At 36.9% G+C, this 14865-nt stretch overlaps 1 protein-coding gene across 5 annotated transcripts in view; it reads right to left on the bottom strand.

Annotated features, from left to right (window-relative positions):
- LOC143037946 (uncharacterized) overlaps positions 1 to 14865 on the bottom strand; it is a 212025-nt gene that overhangs the window by 95324 nt on the left and 101836 nt on the right. The gene's annotated exons all lie outside the window — the stretch shown is intronic.

Below are 14865 nucleotides of genomic sequence, written 5' to 3'. Positions count from 1 at the left end.
GAAGGAAAAAATAATGTAGAATCAATTATGATACAAGTCAAAGGCAAACAAATGAAGAAAAGAAAATTTGCAGTGGTATATGTGCCCCCCAAAACACAAGCCTGGACAGAAAGGGATCATTTCGAGATACTAGAAGATACAAAAGATGAATTAATCGAAATACTGAAAGACAGAGGAAATACAGTAATTATGGGTGACTTTATTTCAAAAGAAATATGTTGGGAAGAGATGACAGTGAAGGGGGGAGAGGAACACTGGGGCAATGTCCTCCTTGACTTGACCATTGAATACACAATGACTCAGTGGATTAGAGAAAATACTAGATATAGAGGAAATGAAGAACCCTCAAAATTAGACTTAATACTTATGACAGAGCCTGAGATTGTCGAAAAAATTGATTACAAAACTCCGATGGGAAAAAGTGACCACGTACTAATAGTAATGGAATTGAAAGAACAAATGGATCAAAGCAAAAATGATAAACATAAAATAGGAAGATCAATGTATAACAGAACAAACTTTGAGAAACTTAAAACATTCTTTCACAATGCAAACTGGGAAAAATTCCAAAACAAAGATACAGGGATAGAAGAAAAATGGAAAATACTAAAAGAAATTTATAATGAAGGAGTAAATAAACATGTACCACAAAAAAAAAAAAAAAAACATAAAAAGCTGGTACAACAAAAAATGTAGTGAAGCCAAGGACAAAAGAAACAAAGCTTGGAAAAAATGGAAAAGAGATAAGAAACCAAGCAAATGGCAAACGTACATCAAACTAAGAAATGAATATATAAAAATATGCAGAGATGAAAAGAGAAACTACAAAAAAAAGATAATAGATAAATGTAAGGAAGAACCAAAACTATTTTACAAGTATGTAAATGGAAAACTGAAAAACAAACAAGAAATAGAAAAACTGCACCAAGACAAAAAGGAATATACAGAAGAACTGGAAATGGCTGAAATTATGAACAACCACTTCAAATCAGTACAGACGTTCCTCAACTTACGTTTCAGTTACGTTCCGAACCTAAGTTGAAAATGAACGTAAGTTGTTACTGTACCATACATCCGTAAATTCTATTACCGTATCTTATAAAACACCCCTAAATCATTAATTATACACATAACATTGTAAAATGATAACATTAATTTCAAATAAATTAAATTCAAGCAACATAAATTGAGATGGTGGAGGAGGAGGGGGAGGAGGAGGAGGAGGGGAAGGAGGAGGAGGATGAGGCAAGGCACGTTCAGTCTGTCGTTTGTGCCATGTAAACAATGGACGCAGCATCATGCATAAGTATCGTTTGAAGTACGGAGAGTGCGCTAAACTAAAAAAAAAAAAAAAAAAAAAAAAAAATTACAGTCAGTTCAAACGTAAAATCGAAAAAACGTAAAACGAATGAACGTAAGTAGAGGAGCATCTGTATTCACAATAGAAAACTTGCCTGTGTAGAAAATGAGAGAGAATTATCCCCAGCAATATAAGAAATAATTGTAACACAAAAAGAAATCAGTGACCAAATTAAAACCCTTGATGTCAGAAAATCACATGGCCCACACAGAATTGCAAACAGGATACTGAAAGAATGTATCGAAGAATTAAGGGGACCGGCTGGTCAAGAATCGATGAAAATTGGGAAAAAAATGAAAAACTGGGAAAAAAATTCTACATCTGCGTATGGCAATCGACAGTCTGTATGTGGAGTATTTAATCAAAATTCGCCTTATTTTCGTAGTTATGGCAAATAAACCCCCTCCTCCCCCCAACTCGACCCCATCTCGGCCCTATGATACGTATTGGTCACTACAATATATATATTATTGCAATAAATAACAATAATTTGTAATGATTGAGTGCTATTCCTAGTGACTTCTGGCAACTCTGTCTCTGTACCAGAGGTTATATACAGACCCCAGAATGGGTAGATGCCTCAGAAAGCGATAAACAGTAGACAAAAATTGAGTGATACGCTCCACTGCAAGCCACCATCAATCCTTTTGTCATTTGACAAGCTGTTATACTATTTTTGAGATGCCATGTCCTCGCAAGCAAACCAAACACCTTCAGGAAGCTAGGAAAAGGCAATAATTACAAAGTAAGCAAGCTATGACACCCTAATGTAATAACCTGCCTAAAATGCAGGTGGGGACCAGGAGCTAGAAGACGGAGGATTATATGACTGGACCTCAACATATATGACTGAATATAAATAAATTTTATTCTAAATATCATCAACATTCAAACCTAAAAAGCTAAATAAGGAAATGCCATGGTATCCCTTATTTATATTAGTATGTAGGGGTTCAAAGTTAGTGAAAACTTTGACGGCCCGTATCTCAAAACCTAAGTTTTATACCTTCAAACTTCTACTCCTCCATAACTTCTTAATCAATTTCAATGAAAACTCACACATAATATGTCTAAATCTGCCTGATTGATGAAATAGAACGTTTTTTTTAATATCTGAAAGGGTTAATTTTTGCCAATTTTTTTTTCCCCCTATTTGAAGGGGGACGGGGTGTGAAAAGATATAAAAATTAAAATTCCACAAACTAATTACTTTAACTAAAATTTCTCTCTATTAGTTTGAAGGTCTGGATAAGGTCCTTCCACCATATTAATTTCATTCATGTAGAGCAATTATTATAGGAGTAGTAGTCATTTCAAAATTATCAATTTTTTTGAAAGGGAGATGGGGGGGCAAAACATGAAAGGGTTGCAGATTAGTTTTTTTGGGTTAGGAAAGATGTATATGGTGTCCTTAACTCCTGGCATAAATTTCTGTGCAATAACCCAATTAATAAAGATTTTCATCTTTTGATCAGCCGGTCCCCTTAACTGACAAAATATATAATATAATTAAACTCTCACTTAAAGAAGGAAAAGTGCCATTGGACTGGAAGAAGGCAAACATCGTACCAATTTATAAGGGAGGTAATAAGGAAGATCCATCTAACTACAGACCAGTCTCACTAACAAGCACAATAGCAAAAATTTGTGAATGAGTTGTCAAAAACAGATGGGTTAAGTACCTGGAAGAAAAATCTATACAGACAAGGGAGATCATGTACAACAAATTTGATCTGCTTCTACTCAAGATTAATAGACATAATACATGAAAGAGATGGGTGGGCAGACTGTGTTTTTCTGGACCTGCAAAAGGCATTTGATGAGGTACCACATAGGAAACTTATAAAGAAGTTAGTCAAAAGGTGGCATCAGAGGAAAATTATTGGAATGGATGAGACCTCCTGATTGGGAGGAAAATGAGAGTAGTAATTAGAGAAAAATTCTCCAACTGGGAAGAAGTAAAAACAGGTGTTCCGCAAGGATCAGTACTGGCCCCAATCATGTTCGACATATACATTAATGACATGAATGAAGGTGTGGAGTGCTATATGAATTTCTTTGCAGATGACGCAAAAGTACTAAAGAAGGTAAAACGGAAGAGGACTGCAACTCATTGCAACAAGATCTGGACATGATCTGGAATTGCACTCAAAATTGTGAAGTAAAATTTAATATAAGAAAATGTAGTATAATGGAATTTGGAAAGAGTAAAAACAGAATATCAAAAGATTACAGAATTGGGGAAGAAAAAGTAAAAAAAGCAAACTCTGAAAAAGATCTTGGAGTGATGATTGGAAAGGACATGAAACCAGATAAGCATATAAATAAAATATTCGGAGAAACCTACAATTTATTGAGGTCAATCAAAGTGGCATTTGCTTATTTGGATGAAGAAATGATAAAGAAAATACTAACTACACTAATAAGACCAAAACTTGAGTACACAGCATCACTTTGGACACCCAGTACCAAAAAGAATATTAAGAAACTAGAAAGAATACAAAGAGCGACAACCAAACTAGCACCAACTCTCGCCGAACTAACATATGAGCAAAGACTGTCCAAATTGAATCTACCAACTTTGGAACAAAGAAGAGAAAGAGGAGATTTGCTGACTATCTACAGAATAATGAAAGGAATGGAAGTTTTAGACAGGAACGACTTGTTAGTGTGGGACAACGGTAAAACGAGAGGACACGGAAAAAAACTGAAAAAGGACAGTTATAGAAGAAACTTGAAAAGGAACAGCTTCCCACACAGAGTGATAAATACATGGAACAAATCAGACAACAAAACAGTATGTGCAAACACTATACAAGATTTTAAGATAAAACTTGATATGGAGAGATACAATGACGGGTCACCACGAGCATAGCTCCCTTCCCATATATTACAACTAGGTAAATACAGGTCTTATGGAATGAAAGATACTTAAGGTTACAAACTGACTAGTATTTAATATCTTAAACCCATCTCCATACTACACTGACCTGTCTCCCCCCTCACACATTTACACATGCTTTTCCTAGGTTTGCAACCAAGAGGAAGGGCCTGGGCCAGGGTCATGGTGAGTTTGCCCCAAAAGGAATTTCTTTATAACCTCCCCAACTCTCCTGGTAATTGTGTCACAGAGTAATAATAATAATCTGATCCTTTTGTTCCATTATTCTATGTTTTTTTTTTTCATTACATAAACTATACATTTCATTGCCTCAAGAGCCTCCCTCCAATATAACTTTTATTCTTTTCCTGGCTAAACAAGTTATACATACATATACCAAAGGCTTTTTCCCCCTTACAAGGGAGGTAGCCAAAAAACAAAGGCATAAAACCATTCCCACCCATTCCATCCCTAATACACTCCACTCCCTTCCACCCTTCCTCCCATCTTGGCACCTCCTGGATGAGGGGTCATCCCAGCATCTTGTCCACTGCCCTGGGTCACATCATCATCCGTATACAATCATTCTCCATTCACCCGTCTTCTGTCCTCTCCTGTCCTTCCTCAACAGACATTACCCTCTTCCCCAAAGCACCTTTTACCCCATCCATCCATCTCATCCTAGGTCACCCCCTCATGTTCACTCCTTCCACATCTGCCTTCCACACCTCTTTTACTTGTCTTTCTTCACTCATTCTTTCCATGTGTCCAAACCATCCTAATACTCTTTCATCCACCCTATCTACCAACTCCCTTATCACCTCCATTCTCTTCCTCACCTCATTTCTCACTCTATCAAGCTGAGTAGAGAAAAAGGAAACCCTTTATGTCCCCTATCATACTTCTCAGACACTTCATCTCAAACACATTCAAACTCCTCTCTTCCTCTCTTATATCCCATGTTTCTGCCAAAGTGCTGTTGGCACAATCACTCCTTTATACTGACCACAGAACTGTCAACACCTTAGTCGCTGGGTCCCAAAGAAGAGCATAAACAACGAAAATGGAAACCTGGTTTGTACTGTATGGGAGGGGAGAAATTGTGGGTGTCCGAAATGATATCTCTGCAGTGTTAACCACTTCAGTACGGGACTTAAATCTCGCGGGCAGCAGCCAATGCCAGCCGTATGACGTGTCGTAATAATACTCGCGTCATAAAATATAGTCACCGCTTATATCGATCGTTCTCTCTTTCACCCGCGAATTTTGAAAACCACAGAGAATGGGATTCAGGGCGCATTTGGGAGAATGTAAAAACACAGGGGCGACTACAATAAATATAATCAAGACGCCGATATGGCAGCGTCGCGAATCCACTTGCTCCTCATGACGCCTACGTGTGCGGCACCGTATGGAAGGGGTTAAATGTATTAAGATGCAATTAGAAAAAAAATGAAGGAAAATAACGAAAAGTCTGACTCGAATGACAACTGCAAATCACAGCCATTTAGTGATGCCATGCCAAACCCCGATGTAAACAAACTTTACAAGACTTCAGCGACCATGCGAGAATATCACAACAATGCTTTTTCTGGATTCAGTAAGTACGAAAGAAGGAGTTTAAGTAGAATCTTAGAGATAGAGAGGGAAATGAGCAAAAATAGGATACAGTGGGAGAATAAAATCATGGACTTAAGGGGGTACGCAACACCTGGGGGGGTGAATTTGGTCAATATATGGCATTTTTCAAAACTGTGTTCAAAATGTTCGTATACCATTTAGAAATAAATCCCGACAAATAATTTTCCAGCCGCGCGCAATTTAAAGGTCTTGGGTGAGGTTTAAAGGGACAGAGTTAAAGGCACAACCCACACTAGACAGAGGCGTACCATTTAGGACCTTCAGGCGCATCGAATAACGTTGAAATTTGATTGAATTTACGCTCGCCCAGTGCTTCAATGGCCAGTACGATGGTGGAGGGGAAGGGAGGAAGGTGGAGGGAGAAGTTTTGCCAACTTTAAGCGAAGCTAAGCGTCAGTTACCGGCTAGCTCTGAAAGGAAAAGTGCGCATGTCTCATGAGCTCTCATTGCAATCTATTACTTTAGCTAGTGCATATTACTCTTTAGTACAGTCATCATGGGTAGCAAAAAGAACAAAAGAACATCCACAATGACAAAAAACAGCAGTTAAAGATGGCAAGCAGTTAAAGACGACTAGCCAAGACCTCACCACCTCTCACTCCACCACCGCCCTCACCTGCACCTCTGTGACAGTGACAGAGGTAAAGGACAACATTAGACTAAACAATTCAAAGAGGAAGATTAAATCCAAAGAAGAAAGCAAGAGGAAAAAGATCAAGGCTATACAGGAAGGAGAGAGAAGAAGGGACATCATATGATGCTGGAGGGGGTGCCCTACCAACATAGATTGGTGAGGGGAATCTGATGAGGAAAGAGAAGGCGCCCACTGCTGGAAAATAAACCTCTTTCCAATTATTTAGATACCCTGAAGACCCCCAGCAGTGAGGTTTCATATGAAGAAACCGCCAAAGGTGCAAAAAAGCAAATTATATGATGGTGTCGTCTGTGCGTCGTCACTACTGTGATATACTTATACTTTAGTTTTTCAGTATTTAAAGTACTTATAATTAAAATATGTTGATGATTTTTACTGTACTTACTCATTATATAATAAGAATTAAGCCATGAGAAAATCAGTCAAATTGGTGAAACTATAAGCAGGGTACAGATATATCTATATTTCAAGTTGCCATATCTCCGTTTGATATTTTTTTACTTTTTTTTTAATCATAAAAAATCTAAAATACATCATATTTAGATGAAACTTACAGGGAATATTACTTTTAGTAACTGCTAGGGCCGATCGTTCGAATATTTTGAATAGGATGAAAGAGTTCGGAGTAATAATGGAAACAAGACCAAAAAAATATTATTTTTCACGATTTTTGCCGGACATTAAAATTGAAATGCCTGTATGCAAAAGGATAAAGGAAATTGTTTAATTACTCAATGACCGGCCCTAGGTGTGCCTGACTAAACATAGTCAAAATATAAAACAAATTGGTCTACGTATTATGGTGCTGTGCACTTTTAAATGTCGCTACTGGTATACATACATGTGTACATGTGTACATATGTACATGTGTACATACATCATTATGTTTCACCTAAAATGTAGGCAAATGACCCCTAGGTGTCGCGTACCCCCTTAAGGGGGTACGCAACACCTGGAGGTCATTTTCTAAACTATTCAGAGTAAAGAGCTGAAACTTCTCAGGTAAATAGGTATCCATGTTGCCTACATTTTAGGTGAAACAGAATGATGTATGTACACATGTACATATACCAGTAGCGACATTTAAAAGTGCACAGCATCATAATATGTGGACCAATTTGTTTTATATTTTGGCTATGATTAGTCAGTACACATAGGGCCGGTCATTGAGAAATTGAACAATTTCCTTTATACTTTTGCATACAGGCATTTCAATTTTAATGTCCGGCAAAAATCGTGAAAAATGACATTTTTTTGGTCTTGTTTCCATTATTACTCCTAACTCTTTCATCTTATTCAAAATATTCGAATGACCAGCCCTAGCAGTTACTAAATGTAATATTTTCTGTAAGTTTCATCTAAATCTGATGTATTTTAGATTTTCTATGATTAAAAAAAAGTAAAAAAAATATCGAACGGAGATATGGCGACTTGAAATATAAATATATCTGTAACTTGCTTATAGTTTCACCAATTTGACTGATTTTTTCATGGCTTAATTCTTATTATATAATGGATAAGTACAGTAAAAATCATCAACATATTTTAATTATAAGTACTTTAAATAATGAAAAACTAAAGTATAAGTAGTGGCGACGCACAGACGACACCATCATATAATTTGCTTTTTTGCACATGTCGGTTTCTTCATATGAAACCTCACTGCTGGGGGTCTTCGGGGTATCTAAATCATTGGAAAGAGGTTTATTTTAACCAGCAGTGGGTGCCTTTGGAAGTGAATCCTCTCTTACTCCACAAACCATCGAGTAACTTTTACTTCCGGTAAAGTTGGGTCTTCCTTTTCTAATGCTGCATGTACATGTTCTCTTGTTTTTTCCAAGAGTTCCTCATACTTCTTTATGCTGGTCTCTATAATATGATGGCAAAGTTTACTAAACGTCTTGTGATGTATCATTTTCATGTTCATTGCCATGCACATTTTCTGTACTGCAACATCCCCACAGAGTAAGCCGGCCTCCACAACTCTGTTATGTATTTCATAACTTCATTTCTACCGCCTGGTGAAGTACACCATTTGCTCTTTTCAGAGCACAACTTTCATTCTGCCTGAAATGTCTTCACCATTCCACATTCTCCTATCACTTCAACATACATCTTCTCACCACACTGGCATCTAACAAGCGAATTTATCCACGGCAAAAAACTGCTCTTCTCCACAATCATAAATTCACATTCATTCTTATCTCCCCTCTGTACAATTTCATAACTAGTATCTAATTTTCTTGCTGTATTCGAGATGAATAAAGTACTTGATGGTGTAGAACCTGGCTACATATGTTGAGAGAGGTGGAAGTGAGGGCAGTGGTGGAGCGAGAGGTGGTGAGGTCTAGGCTAGTCGTCTTTGACTGTTTGCCATCTTTGACTGTTTTTTTTTTGTCATTGTAGATGTTCTTTTTGCTACCCATGATGACTGTACTAATGAGTAATATGTACTAGCTAAGGTAATATATTGCCAGGAAAGCTCATGAGACATGCGCACTTTTTCTTTCAAAGCTAGTAGGTAACTGACGTCCAGCTGAGCTCTAAGTTGGGAAGAGCTATCCCTCCACCTTCCTCCCTTCCCCTCCACCCTCATACTGGCCGTTGAAGCATTGGGCAAGCGTAAATTCAATCGAATTTCAACGTTATTCGATGCTCCTGAAGGTCCTAAGTGGCACGCCCCCCTCTCTAGTGCAGGTTGCACCTTTAACTCCATCCATTTAAACCCACGCCCAAGACATTTAAATTGCGCGCCGCTGGAACATTATTTGTCTGGATTTATTTCTAAATGGTATACAAACATTTTGAACACAGTTTTGAAAAATGCTATATCTTGACCAAATTCACCCCCCCCCAGGTGTCGCGTACCCCCTTAAGGGACTGTAGGGCGCGAAAACATGAAAAATTCTGGAAAATTAACGAATTTTAGGTAAACATTTCAAAAGATTCTCTATGATGGTGGTAACACTTTGGCCAAATATTACAGCTCAATTCGGTTTCTTTTCTTATATATATATATAAAATAAAATAGATAAATTTTTTGCAACCTCTGGCAACCCCATTGCATGAAAAAAACATTCTGTATATTGAAATAAAGTCAAAATTTTGATACCCAGTTCTGTTTTGTTTACTATAATTAATATATATGGAGATATCTGGCAACTTGCCCAACACTAATCGTCAATCACCACAAGGATCTCAGTATCTCTTCAAAGCTAAAGGAGAAAGGATGTCGCCCTGTTGCGTATCTGTTAGCCTACCAGTCATGCATGCGATCGTATTATCTTTTTTTCTACCAACAGGTATTCAAAAGATTATCTATGATGGCTGTGACACTTCGACCAAATATTACAGCTCAATTCCGTTTCTGTTCTTATATATAAAATGAAATAGATAAATTATTGGCGACATCTGGCAACCCCATTGCATGAAAAAACATTCTGTATATTGAAATAAAGTCAAATTTTCGATAGCCAGTTCAGTTTTGTTTAAAGTTTTAAACGGAAACGTAAAAAAAAATAGACAATGTCACGAGTGAGTACGCGGCCAGAGGATTTTAAATGCCGGTGCGCTCCTTTAAACTTTAAATGCCTCTCCTGAAAAGTTTATGTTTTTTATATTTAAATAACCATATCTCTGTTTCTTTTTGTCCGATTTCATTCATTCTTTCGAATTTGTAAAGAGAAAGAGTAATTCTTCAATTTGATTAGAAAAAACAAAGGAAACTTTTAATTTGATTAGAAAAAACAAAGGAAACTGTAACTTAATTTTTTTTTTAATTTATCATAGCAGATTTTCACTGAAGTTTCTACTATTCAAAATAAATCATAAAAAAAAAAAAAAAAAATAGGAAAAAATCTAACTTAATGAAGTTGTTCCCAAGACTCTAATCTTTCATTTCCTATATAGTAGGCTGATTTCCTATGCCTATGGATACTTCAATGATTACAGATACTATCATAAAAAAAAGAAAGAAAAAATTAACTACACGTAATATATACATGTTACTAAAACAATTTAGTATGCAATAATACTCTTTCCGATAGCGTAAGTATACATAAGTTCACCAAAGAAATTGAACAACTTTTATGACACGTTCACCTATAAGCACTTCCCACAGTCCCGGAATGAAATCATTGGACTAATGGATTCCTTAGCGCAAGCAAACATTGAAATTTCTGACCTGAGGAACTAACTTGGATCTAAGAAATGAGATTAAGGAAAGATGATATAAGAGAGCTGAAGAGTGATAATAAAAAGAAGAGAATTAATTATACTACTAATAGTGAAAACTTAAAATTAAGAGGTATACAACAAATACGAGAAATAACTGAAAAAATCTAAGAGAACTTAGGTGAGAAAAGTATCCAAAAGACTAAGAAATTGAAGGAAAATATTGAAAATAAAGAAATTGTTTTCAAGGAAATAGTCCAACAACAAATGCAGGAAAATGCAAAAGACACAATTATCCAAGTAATCAATGAAAAAGCAAATTGGGACAGAGACACAGTGGATACGAAAAAAATGTACTGTGGTATATGGACTAAAAGAAAAACATGGTCTGGTGAGGTACATGAGAGAAAAAGAAGAAAAAGAGACAGCAATAGCAATCCTAAAATAAATTCAAGATGGAGCCCAAGATGCAGGGAAGACGTCAACAATGCATATAGAATTAGTCACTATTCTAAGGATAGAAATCAACCCCTAAAGACAAAACTAAGATCACAAATGGTAGTAGACATATTTGAAAAAGTAGGCAACTTGGCAAGGAGTGAAAAGTATAATCAGATATGGATAAAAAGAGTAATGAGTATTGAGGAATTAGAAAAAGAACAGACACTAAGAGATGAAGCAAAGAAAAAAAAAAATGTGAAGAAAACTGAAACAGAAAGCAAGGAATTCTATTGGAGAGTAATTGACATGAGAATGAGGAAATGGTACATCAGAATGGGCAAACCAAAGACAGGGAGAGAGAAAAAAAAAAAAAAAAAAAAAAAAAAAAATTAAAAGTGACCTATACCAACATCGGCAGATTAATTTCAGGACTGAATGAACTTAATGATTACCTGCTAGAAGAAACACCAGACATAATGGGAATTGCGGAGAATAAACTAAGGGGTGAAATACCATCCATCAATGTTGGACATGGACTATACAATTACTGGATTAAAAACAGAGACAAGAAACAAGGAGGAATCATGTTCATGGCCAAGAAAAACTTAAATGTGACAAAAATTGCGTAGGGCAAAGGTAATGTAGAACTGATTGTGATAAAAGTAGAAGACAAGAACATGAAAAGTTGAAAGTTTGTGGTGACTTATGTGCCTTCAAAAATGAACGCTTGGAAAGAGAACAAGCATACGAAAATGCTAGAAGATACAAGGCAATCATTAAATGAGATACTAATGGGCAGGGGTAATATGGTAATTATGGGGGACTTCAATTGCAAAGAAATTTGTTGGGAGAACATGTCAGTGAGAGGTAATGTACTACTGGACATGACAATGGAATATACAATGACTCAGTGGGTCAGTGAAAACACCAGATACAGAAATAATGAGCTGTCAAAACTAGATATAATATTTACAACAGAACCTGAAATTGTGGATAAAATCCAATACAAGACACCAATTGGAAAGAGTGACCATGTACTCATTGAGACTGAACTAAAGGAAGAAATACACATGGAGAGGAATGAAAAGCATAGGAAAGGAAAATTGATGTACAACAAAATGGACTAAGCAAAACTAAAGAAATTCTTCCAGAATGTAAACTGGGAAAAATTTAAATGGAAGAGACAAAAGTGGAAGAGAAATGGGATATCTTGATGGATAATTATAATGAAGGAGTGAATAGGCATGTACCAAGACAGAAGCTAGAGTGTATATTAAATGCTGGTTCAACAAAAGATGCAGTGAGGCAAAAGATAGATGGGACAGAGCTTGGAAAAGATGGAGAAAAGATAAAAAACCTGGAAAATGGCAAGTTTATACACTATAGAAATGAGTATGTTAAAGTGAGAAGAGAGGAAAAAAGGAACCATGAAAAGGATATTATAGATAAATGCAAAAAGCAACCCAAGCTATTCTATCAATACATGAATGGTAAACTTAAAAACAAACGGGAAATGGTGAAACTACGCCAAGGGAATAGAATACACAGAAGAATTAGAAATGGCTGAAGTCATGAATAATCACTTCAAATCTGTCTTCACTGGAGAGAAAGCCCAATATTGGGACGAAGGTAATGAAAGGTGATCTCCCCCCATGAGTTAGATAACAATAACACAAAAAGAAATATTGGAACATCTATCAAACCTTGACATCAGGAAATCACATGGCCTGGATGGAATTGCAAATTGGATTCTAAAAGAATGCAAAGAAGAACTAATGGACAAAATACATAACAAGTTGCTCACTTAAAGAAGGAAAAATACCAAAAGACTGAAAAAATGCTAACATTGTACCAATATATAAAGGAGGAAACAAGGAAGAACCAACTAACTACAGGCCAGTCTCACTAAGAAGCACTATAGGCAAATTTTGTGAGATAATCATCAAGAATAGATGGGTAAAACACCTGGAAGATAATAATATAATAAACCCAAGACAATTTGGGTTCAGACAAGGAAGATCATGTACCACAAACTTGATATGTATCTACTCAAGATTAATAGACATAGTACAAGAAAGGAATGGATGGGCTGATTGTGCCTTCCTGGACTTAGAAAAAGCTTTTGACAAAAAAAAAAAAAAAAAAAAAAAACTGGAATATATAGGAGGGTAACCACGTCGTTGCTGCATATTCCAATCTTGGTCTTATCAAAGTAAATAGTATTTTCTTCACAATTTCTTCATCCAGGTATGTAAATGCCACTTTGTTCTTATCAAATTATAAGTTCCTCCAAAAATTTTGTTTACATGTTTCTCAGGGGACATATTATTCATAATAATGACTCCCAGGTCCTTCTCATTTTCTACTTTTTTTATTTCTTCTTCTCCCAATTTATGAATGATCCCACTATTCTTTTTTTGCTTCTTCCAAATTTCATTATACAACATTTCTTGATATTGAATTCCATCTCCCATTTCCTACTCCATTCCCATACTTTATTGAGATCACTCTGTGGCGACTCACTATCTTCTTCAGTGTTCACTTTTTTCAATTATTTTGCATCGTCCACAAAAAAGCTCACATAACTTTCAATTCCTTCATCCATATCATTAATATATATACATACATATACCAAGGCTTTTTCCCCCTTACAAGGGGGGTAGCCAAAAAGAAAAAGGCATAAAATCATTCCCACCCATTCCATCACTGAATTACACCCCACTCCCCTCCATCCTATCTTCCATCTTAGCACCTCCTGGATGACGAGTCATCCCTGCACCTTGTCCACTGCCCTGGGTCAGAAGCAGTGTCGCAAGGCACAGCACATCCACAGCAAGGCTGCTTCATTAAATCGGCGACCCCCTTTCCATCCCCCCCATGCATAAAAGGAGAAGACAGGGAGAAATCCCTTCGGGCAGCGTCAAATTTTGCTCACACATACTACCTCACCCGCCATCCCCCCACCCATTCCACCTCATGCATCACAACATCATCCATATACAACCATTCTCCATTCACCCCTGTCTTCTGTCCTCTCCTGTCCTTCCTCAACAGACATTCCCCTCTTCCCCAAAGCCCCCTTCACCCCATCCATCCATCTCATCCTAGGACATCCCCTCATGTTCACTCCCTCCTCATCTCCCTTCCATACCTCATTTACTAGTCTTTCTTCACTCATTCTTTCCATGTGTCCAAACCATCCCAATACTCTTTCATCAACCCTATCTCCCAACTCCCTTTCCACCCCAGTTCTCCTCCTCACTTCCTCATTTCTCACTCTATCAAGCCTAGTAACCCCCAGCATACTTCTCAGACACCTCATCTCAAACACATTCAAACTCCTCTCTTCCTCTCTTATGTTCCATGTTTCTGCTCCATACATTGCTGTTGGCACAATCACTCCTTCATACAGTCTCCGCCAAGCATCCATTCCCAAATGTCTATTTCTCATTACACTTTTTAATCCACCAAGGCATTTATTCGCTTCTCTCAATCTACATTCTACCTCCACCTTCACTCCACCTTTTCCTGCCACATTTGTACCCAAGTATCTAAAACTATCCACTTCCTCCAGTCGCTCTCCCTTAATTCTCACTTCCAGTCTGCTGCCACTTTCACACCTTGTACACCTCATCACCTTACTTTTACCCACATTTATCTTCAGCTTTCTTCTTTCACACTCTCTCCCAAACTCTGTCACCAACTTCCTCAATC

Source organism: Oratosquilla oratoria, chromosome 2, assembly GCF_046742065.1.
Source record: "Oratosquilla oratoria isolate Oo_2021 chromosome 2, ASM4674206v1, whole genome shotgun sequence".
In the NCBI taxonomy this organism is placed as follows: Eukaryota; Metazoa; Arthropoda; class Malacostraca; order Stomatopoda; family Squillidae; genus Oratosquilla; species Oratosquilla oratoria.
The sequence above is the reverse complement of the archived record's forward strand: the minus strand, read 5'-3'. Positions and strand labels throughout refer to the sequence as shown.